The sequence below is a fragment of the Triturus cristatus genome, chromosome 1_1 (assembly GCF_964204655.1).
Source record: "Triturus cristatus chromosome 1_1, aTriCri1.1, whole genome shotgun sequence".
NCBI classification, from domain to species: Eukaryota; Metazoa; Chordata; class Amphibia; order Caudata; family Salamandridae; genus Triturus; species Triturus cristatus.
Window position 1 is genome coordinate 714,538,230 of NC_140579.1, and position 23,057 is coordinate 714,561,286.

Genomic DNA, 23,057 nt, shown 5'->3' on the forward strand with positions numbered 1-23,057 from the left:
AGGTGTCAGACATCATGCATTAGACATCCACAAGCATCAGACATCAGGCATCAGACAGCCACAAGCATCAGACATCCACAAGCATCAGACATCCACAAGCATCAGACATCCACAAGCATCAGACATCCACAAGCATCAGGCATTCGACATCAGGCATCAGACATCAGGCACCAGACATCCACAAGCATCAGACATCCACAAGCATCAGACATCTGGCATCAGACATCCACAGGCATCAGACATCAGGCACCAGACATCCACAAGCATCAGACATCCACAAGCATCAGACATCAGGCATCAGACATCCACAAGCATCAGGCATCAGACATCAGGCATCAGACATCATGCATCAGACATCATGCATGAGACATCCACAAGCATCAGACATCAGGCATCATACATCCACAAGCATCAGACATCCACAAGCATCATGCATGGGGCAGCAGACATCCACAAGCATCAGACATCATGCATCAGACATCATGCATCAGACATCAGGTGTCAGACATCATGCATCAGACATCCACAAGCATCAACATCAGGCATCAGACAGCCACAAGCATCAGACATCAGGCATCAGACATCCACAAGCATGAGACATCAGGAATCAGACATCAGATATCACATATCAGACATCAGGCCTCAGACATCAGACATCCACAAGTATCAGACATCTACAAGCATCAGACATTAAGACATCAGGCATCAGACATCATGCATCAGACATCAGACATCCACAAACATCAGACTTCAAGCATCAGACATCCACAGGCATTAGACATCATGCATGAGACATCCACAAGCATCAGACATCATGCATGAGACATCAGGCATCAAACATCCACAAGCATCAGACATCATGCATCAGACATCAGGCAACACACATCCACAAGCATCAGGCATCAGACATCCACAAGCATCATGCATCAGACATCATGCATCAGACATCAGGTGTCAGACATCCACAAGCATCATATATCAGGTATCAGACAGCCACAAGCATCAGACATCCACAAGCATCAGACATCAGGAATCAAACATCCACAAGCATCAGACATCCACAAGCATCAGACATCATGCATCACACATCAGGCAACACACATCCACAAGCATAAGGCATCAGACATCAAACATCAGGCATCAGACATCAGGCATCAGACTTCCACAAGCATCAGACATCAGGTGTCAGACATCATGCATCAGACATCAGGCAACACACATCCACAAGCATCAGACATCAGACATCCACAAGCATCAGACATCAGGAATCAGACATCAGGCATCAGACATCAGGCACCAGACATCCACAAGCATCAGGCATCAGACATTCACAAGCATCAGACATCAGGCATCAGACATCCACAAGCATCAGACATCCACAAGCATCAAACATCATGCATCAGACATCATGCATCAGACATCAGGTGTCAGACATCATGCATCAGACATCCACAAGCATCAGACATCAGGCATCAGACAGCCACAAGCATCAGACATCAGGCATCAGACATCCACAAGCATCAAACATCAGGCATTAGACATCCACAAGCATCAGACATCAGGAATCAGACATCAGGTATCAGGCATAAGACATCAGGCATCAGACATCCACAAACATCAGACATCAAGCATCAGACATCCACAAGCATCAGGCATCAGACATCAAGCATCAGACATCATGCATCAGACATCATGCATGAGACATCCACAAGCATCAGACATCAGGCATCAAACATCCACAAGCATCAGACATCATGCATCAGACATCAGGCAACACACATCCACAAGCATCAGACATCAGACATCAGACATTCACAAACATCAGGCATCAGGCATCAGACATCCACAAACATCAGGCATCAGGCATCAGACATCCACAAACATCAGGCATCAGACATCCTGCATCAGACATCATGCGTCAGACATCAGGTGTCAGACATCATGCATTAGACATCCACAAGCATCAGACATCAGGCATCAGACATCCACAAGCATCAGGCATCAGGAATCAAACATCCACAAGCATCAGACATCCACAAGCATCAGACATCAGGAATCAAACATCCACAAGCATCAGACATCCACAAGCATCAGACATCATGCATCAGACATCAGGCAACACACATCCACAAGCATCAGACATCGGGCATCAGACATCAGGCATCAGACTTCCACAAGCATCAAGCATCAGACATCAGGCATCAGACATCCACAAGCATCAGACATCAGGTATCAGACATCAGGCAACACACATCCACAAGCAGCAGGCATCAGACATCCACAGGCATCAGACATCAGGAATCAGACATCAGACATCAGGCACCAGACATCCACAAGCATCAGACATCAGGAATCAGACATCAGGTATCAGACATCCGGCCTCAGATATCAGACATCCACAAGTATCAGACATCATGCATCAGACATCCACAAGCATCAAACATAAGGCATTAGACATCCACAAGCATCAGACATCAGGAATCAGACATCAGGTATCACACATCAGACATCAGGCCTCAGACATCAGACATCCACAAGTATCAGACATTAAGACATCAGGCATCAGACATCATGCATCAGACATCAGACATCCACAAACATCAGACATCAAGCATCAGACATCAGACATCCACAAACATCAGACATCAAGCATCAGACATCCACAAGCATCAGGCATCAGATATCATGCATCAGACATCATGCATGAGACATCCACAAGCATCAGACATCAGGCATCAAACATCCACAAGCATCAGACATCATGCATCAGACATCAGGCAACACACATCCACAAGCATCAGGCATCAGACATCCACAAGCATCAGACATCAGGCATCAGACATCCACAAGCATCGGACATCAGGCGTCAGACATCATACATCAGACATCAGGCATCAGACATTCACAAACATCAGGCATCAGACATCAGACACCCACAAACATCATGCATCAGACATCCACAAGCATCAGACATCTTGCATCAGACATGCGTCAGACATCAGGTGTCAGACATCATGCATCAGACATCCACAAGCATCAGACATCAGGCATCAGACAGCCACAAGCATCAGACATCCACAAGCATCAGACATCAGGAATCAAACATCCACAAGCATCAGACATCCACAAGCATCAGACATCCACAAGCATCAGACATCAGGAATCAAACATCCACAAGCATCAGACATCATGCATCAGACATCGGGCAACACACATCCACAAGCATCAGACATCGGGCATCAGACATCAGGCATCAGACTTCCACAAGCATCAGACATCAGGCATCAGACATCCACAAGCATCAGACATCAGGTATCAGACATCAGGCAACACACATCCACAAGCATCAGGCATCAGACATCCACAGGCATCAGACATTAGGTATCAGACATCCACAAGCATCAGACATCAGGAATCAGACATCAGGGATCAGACATCAGGCACCAGACATCCACAAGCATCAGGCATTAGACATTCACAAGCATCAGACATCAGGCATCAGACATCCACAAGCATCAGACATCATGCATCAGACATCAGGTGTCAGACATCAGGTGTCAGACATCCACAAGCATCAGACATCAGGCACCAGACATCCTCAAGCATCAGGCATCAGACATTCACAAGCATCAGGCATCAGGCACCAGACATCCACAAGCATCAGGCATCAGACATTCACAAGCATCAGACATCAGGCACCAGACATCCACAAGCATCAGACATCCACAAGTATCAGACATCATGCATCAGATATCATGCATCAGACATCAGGTGTCAGACATCATGCATCAGACATCCACAAGCATCAGACATCAGGCATCAGACAGCCACAAGCATCAGACATCAGGCATCAGACATCCACAAGCATCAGACATCAGGAATCAGACATGCCTGATGCCTGATGTGTGATACCTGATGTCTGATTCCTGATGTCTGATGTTTGTGGATGTCTAATGCCTGATGTTTGATGCTTGTGGATGTCTGATGCCTGATGTCTGATGCTTGTGGCTGTCTGATGCCTGATGTCTGATGTGTGATACCTGATAAGACATCAGTCCTCAGACATCAGACATCCGCAAGTATCAGACATCTACAAGCATCAGACATTAAGACATCAGGCATCAGACATCATGCATCAGACATCAGGCAACACACATCCACAAGCATCAGGCATCAGACATCCACAAGCATCAAGCATTGGACATCAGGCATCAGACATCCACAAGCAACAGACATCATTCATCAGACATCAGGCAACATACATCCACAAGCATCAGGCATCAGACATCAAACATCAGGCATCAGACATCCACAAGCATCAGGCATCAGACATCCACAAGCGTCTGGCATCAGACATCAGGCATCCACAAGCATCAGACATCCACAAGCATCAGGCATTCGACATCAGGCATCAGACATCAGGCACCAGACATCCACAAGCATCAGACATCCAAAAGCATCAGACATCTGGCATCAGACATCCACAGGCATCAGACATCAGGCACCAGACATCCACAAGCATCAGACATCCACAAGCATCAGACATCAGGCATCAGACATCCAAAAACATCAGACATCAAGCATCAGACATCCACAAGCATCAGGCATCAGACATCAGGCATCAGACATCAGGCATCAGACATCATGCATCAGACATCATGCATGAGACATCCACAAGCATCAGACATCAGGCATCATACATCCACAAGCATCAGACATCCACAAGCATCATGCATGAGGCATCAGACATCCACAAGCATCAGACATCATGCATCAGACATCATGCATCAGACATCAGGTGTCAGACATCATGCATCAGACATCCACAAGCATCAACATCAGGCATCAGACAGCCACAAGCATCAGACATCAGGCATCAGACATCCACAAGCATGAGACATCAGGAATCAGACATCAGATATCACACATCAGACATCAGGCCTCAGACATCAGACATCTACAAGTATCAGACATCTACAAGCATCAGACATTAAGACATCAGGCATCAGACATCATGCATCAGACATCAGACATCCACAAACATCAGACTTCAAGCATCAGACATCCACAGGCATCAGACATCATGCATGAGACATCCACAAGCATCAGACATCATGCATGAGACATCAGGCATCAAACATCCACAAGCATCAGACATCATGCATCAGACATCAGGCAACACACATCCACAAGCATCAGGCATCAGACATCCACAAGCATCATGCATCAGACATCATGCATCAGACATCAGGTGTCAGACATCCACAAGCATCATATATCAGGCATCAGACAGCCACAAGCATCAGACATCCACAAGCATCAGACATCAGGAATCAAACATCCACAAGCATCAGACATCCACAAGCATCAGACATCAGGTATCAGACATCAGGCAACACACATCCACAAGCATCAGGCATCAGACATCAAACATCAGGCATCAGACATCAGGCATCAGACTTCCACAAGCATCAGACATCAGGTGTCAGACATCATGCATCAGACATCAGGCAACACACATCCACAAGCATCAGACATCAGACATCCACAAGCATCAGACATCAGGAATCAGACATCAGGCATCAGGCATCAGGCACCAGACATCCACAAGCATCAGGCATCAGACATTCACAAGCATCAGACATCAGGCATCAGACATCCACAAGCATCAGACATCCACAAGCATCAAACATCATGCATCAGACATCATGCATCAGACATCAGGTGTCAGACATCATGCATCAGACATCCACAAGCATCAGACATCAGGCATCAGACAGCCACAAGCATCAGACATCAGGCATCAGACATCCACAAGCATCAAACATCAGGCATTAGACATCCACAAGCATCAGACATCAGGAATCAGACATCAGGTATCAGGCATAAGACATCAGGCATCAGACATCCACAAACATCAGACATCAAGCATCAGACATCCACAAGCATCAGGCATCAGACATCAAGCATCAGACATCATGCATCAGACATCATGCATGAGACATCCACAAGCATCAGACATCAGGCATCAAACATCCACAAGCATCAGACATCATGCATCAGACATCAGGCAACACACATCCACAAGCATCAGACATCAGACATCAGACATTCACAAACATCAGGCATCAGGCATCAGACATCCACAAACATCAGGCATCAGGCATCAGACATCCACAAACATCAGGCATCAGACATCCTGCATCAGACATCATGCATCAGACATCAGGTGTCAGACATCATGCATTAGACATCCACAAGCATCAGACATCAGGCATCAGACAGCCACAAGCATCAGACATCCACAAGCATCAGACATCAGGAATCAAACATCCACAAGCATCAGACATCCACAAGCATCAGACATCATGCATCAGACATCAGGCAACACATATCCACAAGCATCAGACATCGGGCATCAGACATCAGGCATCAGACTTCCACAAGCATCAAGCATCAGACATCAGGCATCAGACATCCACAAGCATCAGACATCAGGTATCAGACATCAGGCAACACACATCCACAAGCATCAGGCATCAGACATCCACAGGCATCAGACATCAGGAATCAGACATCAGACATCCACAAGCATCAGACATCATGCATCAGACATCAGGTGTCAGACATCATGCATCAGACATCCACAAGCATCAGACATCATGCATCAGACATCAGGTGTCAGACATCATGCATCATACATCCACAAGCATCAGACATCAGGCATCAGACAGCCACAAGCATCAGACATCCACAAGCATCAAACATCAGGCATTAGACATCCACAAGCATCAGACATCAGGAATCAGACATCAGGTATCAGACATCAGGCATAAGACATCAGGCCTCCGACATCAGGCATCAGACATCCACAAACATCAGACTTCAAGCATCAGACATCCACAAGCATCAGACATCATGCATCAGACATCATGCATGAGACATCCACAAGCATCAGACATCAGGCATCAAACATCCACAAGCATCAGGCATGCATCAAACATCAGGCAACACACATCCACAAGCATCAGGCATCAGACATCCACAAGCATCAGACATCATGCATCAGACATCAGGCAACACATCCACAAGCATCAGACATCAAACATCGGGCATCAGACATCAGGCATCAGACATCCACAAGCATCGGACATCAGACATCCACAAGCATCAGACATCAGGCACCAGACATCAGCCATCAGGCATAAGACATCCACAAGCATCAGGCATCAGACATCCACAAGCAACAGACATCATGCATCAGACATCAGGCAACATACATCCACAAACATCAGGCATCAGACATCAAACATCAGGCATCAGACATCCACAAGCATCAGACATCAGGCATCCACAAGCATCAGACATCTGACATCAGGCATCAGACATCAGGCATCAGACATCCACAAGCATCAGGCATCAGACATCAGGCACCAGACATCAGCCATCAGGCATAAGACATCCACAAGCATCAGACATCAGGCATCAGACATCCACAAGCAACAGACATCATGCATCAGGCATCAGACATCCACAAGCATCAGGCATCAGACATCCACAAGCATCAGACATCAGGCATCAGACATCAGGTTCCAGACATCCACAAGCATCAGACATCAGGCACCAGACATCCACAAGCATCAGACATCCACAAGCATCAGACATAAGGCATCAAACATCCACAAGCATCAGACATCAGAAATCAGACATCAGGCATCAGGCACCAGACATCCACAAGCATCAGACATCCACAAGCATCAGACATCAGGCATTAGACATCCGGCACCAGACATGCACAAGCATCAGGCATCAGACATGCACAAGCATCAGGCATCAGACATCATGCATCAGACATCATGCATCAGACATCAGGTGTCAGACATGCATCAGACATCCACAAGCATCAGACATCAGGCATCAGACAGCCACAAGCATCAGACATCAGGCATCAGACATCCACAAGCATCAAACATAAGGCATTAGACATCCACAAGCATCAGACATCAGGAATCAGACATCAGGTATCAGACATCAGGCCTCAGATATCAGACATCCACAAGTATCAGACATCTACAAACATCAGGCATCAGACATCATGCATCAGACATCAGGTATCAGACATCCACAAACATCAGACATCAAGCATCAGACATCCACAAGCATCAGGCATCAGGCATCAGACATCAGGCATCAGACATCCACAAACATCAGACATCAAGCATCCGACATCCACAAGCATCAGACATCATGCATCAGACATCATGCATCAGACATCCACAAGCATCAGACATCAGGCATCAAACATCCACAAGCATCAGACATCCACAAGCATCATGCATGAGGCATCAGACATCCACACGCATCAGACATCATGCATCAGACATCAGGTGTCAGACATCATGTGTCAGACATCCACAAGCATCAGACATCAGGCATCAGACAGCCACAAGCATCAGACATCAGGCATCAGACATCCACAAGCATCAAACATCAGGAATCAGACATCAGGTATCACACATCAGACATCAGGCCTCAGACATCAGACATCCACAAGTATCAGACATTAAGACATCAGGCATCAGACATCATGCATCAGACATCAGACATCCACAAACATCAGACATCAAGCATCAGACATCCACAAGCATCAGGCATCAGACATCATGCATCAGACATCATGCATGAGACATCCACAAGCATCAGACATCAGGCATCAAACATCCACAAGCATCAGACATCATGCATAAGACATCAGGCAACACACATCCACAAGCATCAGGCATCAGACATCCACAAGCATCAGACATTAGGTATCAGACATCCACAAGCATCAGACATCAGGAATCAGACATCAGGCATCAGACATCAGGCACCAGACATCCACAAGCATCAGGCATTAGACATTCACAAGCATCAGACATCAGGCATCAGACATCCACAAGCATCAGACATCATGCATCAGACATCAGGTGTCAGACATCAGGTGTCAGACATCCACAAGCATCAGACATCAGGCACCAGACATCCTCAAGCATCAGGCATCAGACATTCACAAGCATCAGGCATCAGGCACCAGACATCCACAAGCATCAGGCATCAGATATTCACAAGCATCAGACATCAGGCACCAGACATCCACAAACATCAGACATCCACAAGTATCAGACATCATGCATCAGATATCATGCATCAGACATCAGGTGTCAGACATCATGCATCAGACATCCACAAGCATCAGACATCAGGCATCAGACAGCCACAAGCATCAGACATCAGGCATCAGACATCCACAAGCATCAGACATCAGGAATCAGACATGCCTGATGCCTGATGTGTGATACCTGATGTCTGATTCCTGATGTCTGATGTTTGTGGATGTCTAATGCCTGATGTTTGATGCTTGTGGATGTCTGATGCCTGATGTCTGATGCTTGTGGCTGTCTGATGCCTGATGTCTGATGTGTGATACCTGATAAGACATCAGTCCTCAGACATCAGACATCCGCAAGTATCAGACATCTACAAGCATCAGACATTAAGACATCAGGCATCAGACATCATGCATCAGACATCAGGCAACACACATCCACAAGCATCAGGCATCAGACATCCACAAGCATCAAGCATCGGACATCAGGCATCAGACATCCACAAGCAACAGACATCATTCATCAGACATCAGGCAACATACATCCACAAGCATCAGGCATCAGACATCAAACATCAGGCATCAGACATCCACAAGCATCAGGCATCAGACATCCACAAGCGTCTGGCATCAGACATCAGGCATCCATAAGCATCAGACATCCACAAGCATCAGGCATTCGACATCAGGCATCAGACATCAGGCACCAGACATCCACAAGCATCAGACATCCACAAGCATCAGACATCTGGCATCAGACATCCACAGGCATCAGACATCAGGCACCAGACATCCACAAGCATCAGACATCCACAAGCATCAGACATCAGGCATCAGACATCCAAAAACATCAGACATCAAGCATCAGACATCCACAAGCATCAGACATCAGGCATCAGACATCATGCATCAGACATCATGCATGAGACATCCACAAGCATCAGACATCAGGCATCATACATCCACAAGCATCAGACATCCACAAGCATCATGCATGAGGCATCAGACATCCACAAGCATCAGACATCATGCATCAGACATCATGCATCAGACATCAGGTGTCAGACATCATGCATCAGACATCCACAAGCATCAACATCAGGCATCAGACAGCCACAAGCATCAGACATCAGGCATCAGACATCCACAAGCATGAGACATCAGGAATCAGACATCAGATATCACACATCAGACATCAGGCCTCAGACATCAGACATCCACAAGTATCAGACATCTACAAGCATCAGACATTAAGACATCAGGCATCAGACATCATGCATCAGACATCAGACATCCACAAACATCAGACTTCAAGCATCAGACATCCACAGGCATCAGACATCATGCATGAGACATCCACAAGCATCAGACATCATGCATCAGACATCATGCATGAGACATCAGGCATCAAACATCCACAAGCATCAGACATCATGCATCAGACATCAGGCAACACACATCCACAAGCATCAGGCATCAGACATCCACAAGCATCATGCATCAGACATCATGCATCAGACATCAGGTGTCAGACATCCACAAGCATCATATATCAGGTATCAGACAGCCACAAGCATCAGACATCCACAAGCATCAGACATCAGGAATCAAACATCCACAAGCATCAGACATCCACAAGCATCAGACATCATGCATCAGACATCAGGCAACACACATCCACAAGCATAAGGCATCAGACATCAAACATCAGGCATCAGACATCAGGCATCAGACTTCCACAAGCATCAGACATCAGGTGTCAGACATCATGCATCAGACATCAGGCAACACAATTCCACAAGCATCAGACATCAGACATCCACAAGCATCAGACATCAGGAATCAGACATCAGGCATCAGACATCAGGCACCAGACATCCACAAGCATCAGGCATCAGACATTCACAAGCATCAGACATCAGGCATCAGACATCCACAAGCATCAGACATCCACAAGCATCAAACATCATGCATCAGACATCATGCATCAGACATCAGGTGTCAGACATCATGCATCAGACATCCACAAGCATCAGACATCAGGCATCAGACAGCCACAAGCATCAGACATCAGGCATCAGACATCCACAAGCATCAAACATCAGGCATTAGACATCCACAAGCATCAGACATCAGGAATCAGACATCAGGTATCAGGCATAAGACATCAGGCATCAGACATTGACAAACATCAGACATCAAGCATCAGACATCCACAAGCATCAGGCATCAGACATCAAGCATCAGACATCATGCATGAGACATCCACAAGCATCAGACATCAGGCATCAAACATCCACAAGCATCAGACATCATGCATCAGACATCAGGCAACACACATCCACAAGCATCAGACATCAGACATCAGACATTCACAAACATCAGGCATCAGGCATCAGACATCCACAAACATCAGGCATCAGACATCCTGCATCAGACATCATGCGTCAGACATCAGGTGTCAGACATCATGCATTAGACATCCACAAGCATCAGACATCAGGCATCAGACAGCCACAAGCATCAGACATCCACAAGCATCAGACATCCACAAGCATCAGACATCCACAAGCATCAGACATCAGGCACCAGACATCACCCATCAGGCATAAGACATCCACAAGCATCAGGCATCAGACATCCACAAGCAACAGACATCATGCATCAGACATCAGGCAACATACATCCACAAACATCAGGCATCAGACATCAAACATCAGGCATCAGACATCAACAAGCATCAGACATCAGGCATCCACAAGCATCAGACATCTGACATCAGGCATCAGACATCAGGCATCAGACATCCACAAGCATCAGGCATCAGACATCAGGCACCAGACATCAGCCATCAGGCATAAGACATCCACAAGCATCAGACATCAGGCATCAGACATCCACAAGCAACAGACATCATGCATCAGGCATCAGACATCCACAAGCATCAGGCATCAGACATCCACAAGCATCAGACATCAGGCATCAGACATCAGGTTCCAGACATCCACAAGCATCAGACATCAGGCACCAGACATCCACAAGCATCAGACATCCACAAGCATCAGACATAAGGCATCAAACATCCACAAGCATCAGACATAAGAAATCAGACATCAGGCATCAGGCACCAGACATCCACAAGCATCAGACATCCACAAGCATCAGACATCAGGCATTAGACATCCGGCACCAGACATGCACAAGCATCAGGCATCAGACATGCACAAGCATCAGGCATCAGACATCATGCATCAGACATCATGCATCAGACATCAGGTGTCAGACATGCATCAGACATCCACAAGAATCAGACATCAGGCATCAGACAGCCACAAGCATCAGACATCAGGCATCAGACATCCACAAGCATCAAACATAAGGCATTAGACATCCACAAGCATCAGACATCAGGAATCAGACATCAGGTATCAGACATCAGGCCTCAGATATCAGACATCCACAAGTATCAGACATCTACAAACATCAGGCATCAGACATCATGCATCAGACATCAGGTATCAGACATCCACAAACATCAGACATCAAGCATCAGACATCCACAAGCATCAGGCATCAGACATCAGGCATCAGACATCCACAAACATCAGACATCAAGCATCCGACATCCACAAGCATCAGACATCATGCATCAGACATCATGCATGAGACATTCACAAGCATCAGACATCAGGCATCAAACATCCACAAGCATCAGACATCCACAAGCATCATGCATGAGGCATCAGACATCCACACGCATCAGACATCATGCATCAGACATCAGGTGTCAGACATCATGTGTCAGACATCCACAAGCATCAGACATCAGGCATCAGACAGCCACAAGCATCAGACATCAGGCATCAGACATCCACAAGCATCAAACATCAGGAATCAGACATCAGGTATCACACATCAGACATCAGGCCTCAGACATCAGACATCCACAAGTATCAGACATTAAGACATCAGGCATCAGACATCATGCATCAGACATCAGACATCCACAAACATCAGACATCAAGCATCAGACATCCACAAGCATCAGGCATCAGACATCATGCATCAGACATCATGCATGAGACATCCACAAGCATCAGACATCAGGCATCAAACATCCACAAGCATCAGACATCATGCATCAGACATCAGGCAACACACATCCACAAGCATCAGGCATCAGACATCCACAAGCATCAGACATTAGGTATCAGACATCCACAAGCATCAGACATCAGGAATCAGACATCAGGCATCAGACATCAGGCACCAGACATCCACAAGCATCAGGCATTAGACATTCACAAGCATCAGACATCAGGCATCAGACATCCACAAGCATCAGACATCATGCATCAGACATCAGGTGTCAGACATCAGGTGTCAGACATCCACAAGCATCAGACATCAGGCACCAGACATCCTCAAGCATCAGGCATCAGACATTCACAAGTATCAGGCATCAGGCACCAGACATCCACAAGCATCAGGCATCAGATATTCACAAGCATCAGACATCAGGCACCAGACATCCACAAGCATCAGACATCCACAAGTATCAGACATCATGCATCAGATATCATGCATCAGACATCAGGAGTCAGACATCATGCATCAGACATCCACAAGCATCAGACATCAGGCATCAGACAGCCACAAGCATCAGACATCAGGCATCAGACATCCACAAGCATCAGACATCAGGAATCAGACATGCCTGATGCCTGATGTGTGATACCTGATGTCTGATTCCTGATGTCTGATGTTTGTGGATGTCTAATGCCTGATGTTTGATGCTTGTGGATGTCTGATGCCTGATGTCTGATGTTTGTGGCTGTCTGATGCCTGATGTCTGATGTGTGATACCTGATAAGACATCAGTCCTCAGACATCAGACATCCGCAAGTATCAGACATCTACAAGCATCAGACATTAAGACATCAGGCATCAGACATCATGCATCAGACATCAGGCAACACACATCCACAAGCATCAGGCATCAGACATCCACAAGCATCAAGCATCGGACATCAGGCATCAGACATCCACAAGCAACAGACATCATTCATCAGACATCAGGCAACATACATCCACAAGCATCAGGCATCAGACATCAAACATCAGGCATCAGACATCCACAAGCATCAGGCATCAGACATCCACAAGCGTCTGGCATCAGACATCAGGCATCCATAAGCATCAGACATCCACAAGCATCAGGCATTCGACATCAGGCATCAGACATCAGGCACCAGACATCCACAAGCATCAGACATCCACAAGCATCAGACATCTGGCATCAGACATCCACAGGCATCAGACATCAGGCACCAGACATCCACAAGCATCAGACATCCACAAGCATCAGACATCAGGCATCAGACATCCAAAAACATCAGACATCAAGCATCAGACATCCACAAGCATCAGACATCAGGCATCAGACATCATGCATCAGACATCATGCATGAGACATCCACAAGCATCAGACATCAGGCATCATACATCCACAAGCATCAGACATCCACAAGCATCATGCATGAGGCATCAGACATCCACAAGCATCAGACATTATGCATCAGACATCATGCATCAGACATCATGCATCAGACATCATGCATCAGACATCCACAAGCATCAACATCAGGCATCAGACAGCCACAAGCATCAGACATCAGGCATCAGACATCCACAAGCATGAGACATCAGGAATCAGACATCAGATATCACACATCAGACATCAGGCCTCAGACATCAGACATCCACAAGTATCAGACATCTACAAGCATCAGACATTAAGACATCAGGCATCAGACATCATGCATCAGACATCAGACATCCACAAACATCAGACTTCAAGCATCAGACATCCACAGGCATCAGACATCATGCATGAGACATCCACAAGCATCAGACATCATGCATCAGACATCATGCATGAGACATCAGGCATCAAACATCCACAAGCATCAGACATCATGCATCAGACATCAGGCAACACACATCCACAAGCATCAGGCATCAGACATCCACAAGCATCATGCATCAGACATCATGCATCAGACATCAGGTGTCAGACATCCACAAGCATCATATATCAGGTATCAGACAGCCACAAGCATCAGACATCCACAAGCATCAGACATCAGGAATCAAACATCCACAAGCATCAGACATCCACAAGCATCAGACATCATGCATCAGACATCAGGCAACACACATCCACAAGCATAAGGCATCAGACATCAAACATCAGGCATCAGACATCAGGCATCAGACTTCCACAAGCATCAGACATCAGGTGTCAGACATCATGCATCAGACATCAGGCAACACACATCCACAAGCATCAGACATCAGACATCCACAAGCATCAGACATCAGGAATCAGACATCAGGCATCAGACATCAGGCACCAGACATCCACAAGCATCAGGCATCAGACATTCACAAGCATCAGACATCAGGCATCAGACATCCACAAGCATCAGACATCCACAAGCATCAAACATCATGCATCAGACATCATGCATCAGACATCAGGTGTCAGACATCATGCATCAGACATCCACAAGCATCAGACATCAGGCATCAGACAGCCACAAGCATCAGACATCAGGCATCAGAAATCCACAAGCATCAAACATCAGGCATTAGACATCCACAAGCATCAGACATCAGGAATCAGACATCAGGTATCAGGCATAAGACATCAGGCATCAGACATTGACAAACATCAGACATCAAGCATCAGACATCCACAAGCATCAGGCATCAGACATCAAGCATCAGACATCATGCATGAGACATCCACAAGCATCAGACATCAGGCATCAAACATCCACAAGCATCAGACATCATGCATCAGACATCAGGCAACACACATCCACAAGCATCAGACATCAGACATTCACAAACATCAGGCATCAGGCATCAGACATCCACAAACATCAGGCATCAGGCATCAGACATCCACAAACATCAGGCATCAGACATCCTGCATCAGACATCATGCGTCAGACATCAGGTGTCAGACATCATGCATTAGACATCCACAAGCATCAGACATCAGGCATCAGACAGCCACAAGCATCAGACATCCACAAGCATCAGACATCCACAAGCATCAGACATCCACAAGCATCAGACATCCACAAGCATCAGACATCATGCATCAGACATCAGGCAACACACATCCACAAGCATCAGACATCGGGCATCAGACATCAGGCATCAGACTTCCACAAGCATCAAGCATCAGACATCAGGCATCAGACATCCACAAGCATCAGACATCAGGTATCAGACATCAGGCAACACACATCCACAAGCATCAGGCATCAGACATCCACAGGCATCAGACATCAGGAATCAGACATCAGACATCAGGCACCAGACATCCACAAGCATCAGGCATCAGACATCCACAAGCATCAGACATCATGCATCAGACATCAGGTGTCAGACATCATGCATCAGACATCCACAAGCATCAGACATCAGGCATCAGACAGCCACAAGCATCAGACATCCACAAGCATCAAACATCAGGCATTAGACATCCACAAGCATCAGACATCAGGAATCAGACATCAGGTATCAGACATCAGGCATAAGACATCAGGCCTCTGACATCAGACATCCACAAGTATCAGACATCTACAAGCATCAGACATCAGGCATCAGACATCATGCATCAGACATCAGGCATCAGACATCCACAAGCATCAGACTTCAAGCATCAGACATCCACAAGCATCAGACATCATGCATCAGACATCATGCATGAGACATCCACAAGCATCAGACATCAGGCATCAAACATCCACAAGCATCAGGCATGCATCAAACATCAGGCAACACACATCCACAAGCATCAGGCATCAGACATCCACAAGCATCAGACATCATGCATCAGACATCAGGCAACACATCCACAAGCATCAGACATCAAACATTGGGCATCAGACATCAGACATCCACAAGCATCGGACATCAGACATCCACAAGCATCAGACATCAGGCACCAGACATCAGCCATCAGGCATAAGACATCCACAAGCATCAGGCATCAGACATCCACAAGCAACAGACATCATGCATCAGACATCAGGCAACATACATCCACAAGCATCAGGCATCAGACATCAAACATCAGGCATCAGACATCCACAAGCATCAGGCATCAGACATCCACAAGCGTCTGGCATCAGACATCAGGCATCCATAAGCATCAGACATCCACAAGCATCAGGCATTCGACATCAGGCATCAGACATCAGGCACCAGACATCCACAAGCATCAGACATCCACAAGCATCAGACATCTGGCATCAGACATCCACAGGCATCAGACATCAGGCACCAGACATCCACAAGCATCAGACATCCACAAGCATCAGACATCAGGCATCAGACATCCAAAAACATCAGACATCAAGCATCAGACATCCACAAGCATCAGACATCAGGCATCAGACATCATGCATCAGACATCATGCATGAGACATCCACAAGCATCAGACATCAGGCATCATACATCCACAAGCATCAGACATCCACAAGCATCATGCATGAGGCATCAGACATCCACAAGCATCAGACATCATGCATCAGACATCATGCATCAGACATCAGGTGTCAGACATCATGCATCAGACATCCACAAGCATCAACATCAGGCATCAGACAGCCACAAGCATCAGACATCAGACATCAGACATCCACAAGCATGAGACATCAGGAATCAGACATCAGATATCACACATCAGACATCAGGCCTCAGACATCAGACATCCACAAGTATCAGACATCTACAAGCATCAGACATTAAGACATCAGGCATCAGACATCATGCATCAGACATCAGACATCCACAAACATCAGACTTCAAGCATCAGACATCCACAGGCATCAGACATCATGCATGAGACATCCACAAGCATCAGACATCATGCATCAGACATCATGCATGAGACATCAGGCATCAAACATCCACAAGCATCAGACATCATGCATCAGACATCAGGCAACACACATCCACAAGCATCAGGCATCAGACATCCACAAGCATCATGCATCAGACATCATGCATCAGACATCAGGTGTCAGACATCCACAAGCATCATATATCAGGTATCAGACAGCCACAAGCATCAGACATCCACAAGCATCAGACATCAGGAATCAAACATCCACAAGCATCAGACATCCACAAGCATCAGACATCATGCATCAGACATCAGGCAACACACATCCACAAGCATAAGGCATCAGACATCAAACATCAGGCATCAGACATCAGGCATCAGACTTCCACAAGCATCAGACATCAGGTGTCAGACATCATGCATCAGACATCAGGCAACACACATCCACAAGCATCAGACATCAGACATCCACAAGCATCAGACATCAGGAATCAGACATCAGGCATCAGACATCAGGCATCAGACATCAGGCACCAGACATCCACAAGCATCAGGCATCAGACATTCACAAGCATCAGGCATCAGACATCCACAAGCATCAGACATCCACAAGCATCAAACATCATGCATCAGACATCATGCATCAGACATCAGGTGTCAGACATCATGCATCAGACATCCACAAGCATCAGACATCAGGCATCAGACAGCCACAAGCATCAGACATCAGGCATCAGACATCCACAAGCATCAAACATCAGGCATTAGACATCCACAAGCATCAGACATCAGGAATCAGACATCAGGTATCAGGCATAAGACATCAGGCATCAGACATTGACAAACATCAGACATCAAGCATCAGACATCCACAAGCATCAGGCATCAGACATCAAGCATCAGACATCATGCATGAGACATCCACAAGCATCAGACATCAGGCATCAAACATCCACAAGCATCAGACATCATGCATCAGACATCAGGCAACACACATCCACAAGCATCAGACATCAGACATCAGACATTCACAAACATCAGGCATCAGACATCCACAAACATCAGGCATCAGGCATCAGACATCCACAAACATCAGGCATCAGACATCCTGCATCAGACATCATGCGTCAGACATCAGGTGTCAGACATCATGCATTAGACATCCACAAGCATCAGACATCAGGCATCAGACAGCCACAAGCATCAGACATCCACAAGCATCAGACATCCACAAGCATCAGACATCCACAAGCATCAGACATCCACAAGCATCAGACATCATGCATCAGACATCAGGCAACACACATCCACAAGCATCAGACATCGGGCATCAGACATCAGGCATCAGACTTCCACAAGCATCAAGCATCAGACATCAGGCATCAGACATCCACAAGCATCAGACATCAGGTATCAGACATCAGGCAACACACATCCACAAGCATCAGGCATCAGACATCCACAGGCATCAGGCATCAGGAAACAGACATCAGACATCAGGCACCAGACATCCACAAGCATCAGGCATCAGACATCCACAAGCATCAGACATCATGCATCAGACATCAGGTGTCAGACATCATGCATCAGACATCCACAAGCATCAGACATCAGGCATCAGACAGCCACAAGCATCAGACATCCACAAGCATCAAACATCAGGCATTAGACATCCACAAGCATCAGACATCATGCATCAGACATCATGCATCAGACATCATGCATGAGACATCCACAAGCATCAGACATCAGGCATCAAACATCCACAAGCATCAGGCATGCATCAAACATCAGGCAACACACATCCACAAGCATCAGGCATCAGACATCCACAAGCATCAGACATCATGCATCAGACATCAGGCAACACATCCACAAGCATCAGATATCAAACATCGGGCATCAGACATCAGGCATCAGATATCCACAAGCATCGGACATCAGACATCCACAAGCATCAGACATCAGGCACCAGACATCAGCCATCAGGCATAAGACATCCACAAGCATCAGGCATCAGACATCCACAAGCAACAGACATCGTGCATCAGACATCAGGCAACATACATCCACAAACATCAGGCATCAGACATCAAACATCAGGCATCAGACATCCACAAGCATCAGACATCAGGCATCCACAAGCATCAGACATCCGACATCAGGCATCGGACATCAGGCATCAGACATCCACAAGCATCAGGCATCAGACATCAGGCACCAGACATCAGCCATCAGGCATAAGACATCCACAAGCATCAGACATCAGGCATCAGACATCCACAAGCAACAGACATCATGCATCAGGCATCAGACATCCACAAGCATCAGGCATCAGACATTCACAAGCATCAGACATCAGGCATCAGACATCAGGTTCCAGACATCCACAAGCATCAGACATCAGGCACCAGACATCCACAAGCATCAGACATCCACAAGCATCAGCCATAAGGCATCAGACATCCACAAGCATCAGACATCAGAAATCAGACATCAGGCATCAGGCACCAGACATCCACAAGCATCAGACATCCACAAGCATCAGACATCAGGCATTAGACATCCGGCACCAGACATGCACAAGCATCAGGCATCAGACATGCACAAGCATCAGGCATCAGACATCATGCATCAGACATCATGCATCAGACATCAGGTGTCAGACATGCATCAGACATCCACAAGCATCAGACATCAGGCATCAGACAGCCACAAGCATCAGGCATCAGACATCCACAAGCATCAAACATAAGGCATTAGACATCCACAAGCATCAGACATCAGGAATCAGACATCAGGTATCAGACATCAGGCCTCAGATATCAGACATCAGGCACCAGACATCCACAAGCATCAGGCATCAGTTATCCACAAGCATCAGGCATCAGACATCCACAAGCATCAGACATCATGCATCAGACATCAGGTGTCAGACATCATGCATCAGACATCCACAAGCATCAGACATCAGGCATCAGACAGCCACAAGCATCAGACATCCACAAGCATCAAACATCAGGCATTAGACATCCACAAGCATCAGACATCAGGAATCAGACATCAGGTATCAGACATCAGGCATAAGACATCAGGCCTCCGACATCAGACATCCACAAGTATCAGACATCTACAAGCATCAGACATTAGACATCAGGCATCAGACATCATGCATCAGACATCAGGCATCAGACATCCACAAACATCAGACTTCAAGCATCAGACATCCACAAGCATCAGACATCATGCATCAGACATCATGCATGAGACATCCACAAGCATCAGACATCAGGCATCAAACATCCACAAGCATCAGGCATGCATCAGACATCAGGCAACACACATCCACAAGCATCAGGCATCAGACATCCACAAGCATCAGACATCATGCATCAGACATCAGGCAACACATCCACAAGCATCAGACATCAAACATCGGGCATCAGACATCAGGCATCAGACATCCACAAGCATCGGACATCAGACATCCACAAGCATCAGACATCAGGCACCAGACATCAGCCATCAGGCATAAGACATCCACAAGCATCAGGCATCAGACATCCACAAGCAACAGACATCATGCATCAGACATCAGGCAACATACATCCACAAACATCAGGCATCAGACATCAAACATCAGGCATCAGACATCCACAAGCATCAGGCATCAGACATCAGGCATCCACAAGCATCAGACATCCGACATCAGGCATCGGACATCAGGCATCAGACATCCACAAGCATCAGGCATCAGACATCAGGCACCAGACATCAGCCATCAGGCATAAGACATCCACAAGCATCAGACATCAGGCATCAGACATCCACAAGTAACAGACATCATGCATCAGGCATCAGACATCCACAAGCATCAGGCATCAGACATCCACAAGCATCAGACATCAGGCATCAGACATCAGGCACCAGACATCCACAAGCATCAGACATCAGGCACCAGACATCCACAAGCATCAGACATCCACAAGCATCAGACATAAGGCATCAGACATCCACAAGCATCAGACATCAGAAATCAGACATCAGGCATCAGGCACCAGACATCCACAAGCATCAGACATCCACAAGCATCAGACATCAGGCATTAGACATCCGGCACCAGACATGCACAAGCATCAGGCATCAGACATGCAAAAGCATCAGGCATCAGACATCATGCATGAGACATCCACAAGCATCAGACATCAGGCATCATACATCCACAAGCATCAGACATCCACAAGCATCATGCATGAGGCATCAGACATCCACAAGCATCAGACATCATGCATCAGATATCATGCATCAGACATCAGGTGTCAGACATCATGCATCAGACATCCACAAGCATCGACATCAGGCATCAGATAGCCACAAGCATCAGACATCAGGCATCAGACATCCACAAGCATGAGACATCAGGAATCAGACATCAGATATCACATATCAGACATCAGGCCTCAGACATCAGACATCAGACATCCACAAGTATCAGACATCTACAAGCATCAGACATTAAGACATCAGGCATCAGACATCATGCATCAGACATCAGACATCCACAAACATCAGACTTCAAGCATCAGACATCCACAGGCATCAGACATCATGCGTGAGACATCCACAAGCATCAGACATCATGCATCAGACATCATGCATGAGACATCAGGCATCAAACATCCACAAGCATCAGACATCATGCATCAGACATCAGGCAACACACATCCACAAGCATCAGGCATCAGACATCCACAAGCATCATGCATCAGACATCATGCATCAGACATCAGGTGTCAGACATCCACAAGCATCATATATCAGGTATCAGACAGCCACAAGCATCAGACATCCACAAGCATCAGACATCAGGAATCAAACATCCACAAGCATCAGACATCCACAAGCATCAGACATCATGCATCAGACATCAGGCAACACACATCCACAAGCATAAGGCATCAGACATCAAACATCAGGCA